General features: G+C 36.9%; 1 protein-coding gene across 1 annotated transcript in view; it reads right to left on the bottom strand.

The window, feature by feature from the left end:
* Znf236 (zinc finger protein 236) overlaps positions 1-1,609 on the bottom strand; it is a 141,633-nt gene that overhangs the window by 42,446 nt on the left and 97,578 nt on the right. The window lies entirely within an intron of this gene.

Genomic DNA, 1,609 nt, shown 5'->3' with positions numbered 1-1,609 from the left:
TAACATAATTCTAAATGGGGAAAAACTGAAATCTTTTACTCTTAGATCTGGTACAAGACAAAGATGTCCTCTATCACCATTCCTATTCAATATAGTTCTGAAATCATTAGCTAGAGCTATTAGACAAGAGAAAGAAATAAAAGGAATAAGAATAGATAAAGAAGTTAAATTCTCATTATTTGGAGATGACATGATACTTTACTTGGAAGACCTACACAACTCCATCAAGAAGATAATAGAATTAATACAGAAATTCAGCATAGCAGGTTGCAAAGTCAATACCCAAACGTCAATAGCATTCCTCTACACAGATAACAAACACACTGAGAGGGAAATTATACAAACAATACCTTTTACAATAGCACTGAGGAAAATGAAATACCTTGGAATTAATCTAACTAAAGAAGTCAAAGATCTTTTCAAGGAAAATTACAATACTCTGAAAAAAAGAGATTGTAGAGGATTTCAGAAAATGGAAAGATATTCCATGCTCCTGGATAGGAAAAACCAACATTGTGAAGACGGCCATACTCCCAAAATCGCTATACAGATTTAATGCAGTCCCTATCAGACTATCACCAGCATACCTCACAGAGATAGAGAAAGCATTCCTAAAATTTATTTGGAACTAGAAAACACCTAGAATAGCAAAGGCAATCCTGGGCAATAAAGACAAGGCAGAAGGCATTACAATTCCTTACTTGAAATTACACTACAAGGCTACTGTGATAAAATCAGCATAGTACTGGCAAGAAAATAGACCTGAGGATCAATGGAATAGATTAGAAGACGCTGGAGCCCCTACGAACACACTCAGTCACCTTATCTTTCAGAAAGCACCAAACATACTCACTGGAAGAAAGATAGCCTCTTTAACAAATGGTGCCGGATAAACTGGCTCTCTACATACTGAAAACTCAAACTTGACCCAGGCCTATCACCATGCACTAAGCTAAAGTCAAAATGGATTAAAGATCTAAACATCAAAGCAGAGATACTAAATCTCCTGGAAAAGAAAGTAGGAGGAACTCTTGAAGACATAGGGGTAGGCAAGGAGTTCATGAACAGAAATCAAATCCCATGGGAAACAGTTGAAAGAATTAACAACTGGGACCTGCTCTTACTGAGTTTTTTCATGTCAAAAGAAATTACCAACAAGTGAAAAGGCAACCCACAAATTTGGAAAAAATCATGACAAATAAGTACTCAGACAAAGGTCTGTTCTCTAGAATTTATAAAGAACTAAAAAATATTAGGGCCCCAAAATTTAAAGACCCAGTCCAGAAATGGGCATCTGAGATGAAGACACACTTCTCAGAGGATGAAATTAAAGAAGCGAATAAATTTATGAAAAAATGCTCCACATCACGAGCCATCCATGAAATACAAATTAAAACAACACTTAGATATCATCTTGCCCCAGAAAGAATGCCTATCATAAAGAAGTCAGCCAACAACAAATGTTGGAGAGGCTTTGGGGGAAAAGGAACCCTTCTCCACTGCTGGTGGGAATGTAGACTGGTGCAACCGTTATGGAAATCAGTATGGAGACTCCTTAGAAAAGTTGGACTGGAAATCCCATTTAAACCAGCTATTCCTCTACTGGGAA

This window comes from Octodon degus, unplaced genomic scaffold (assembly GCF_000260255.1).
Source record: "Octodon degus isolate 3935 unplaced genomic scaffold, OctDeg1.0 scaffold00120, whole genome shotgun sequence".
In the NCBI taxonomy this organism is placed as follows: Eukaryota; Metazoa; Chordata; class Mammalia; order Rodentia; family Octodontidae; genus Octodon; species Octodon degus.
Note: the sequence above shows the minus strand (reverse complement) of the source record. Positions and strands in the feature narration are given on the sequence as shown.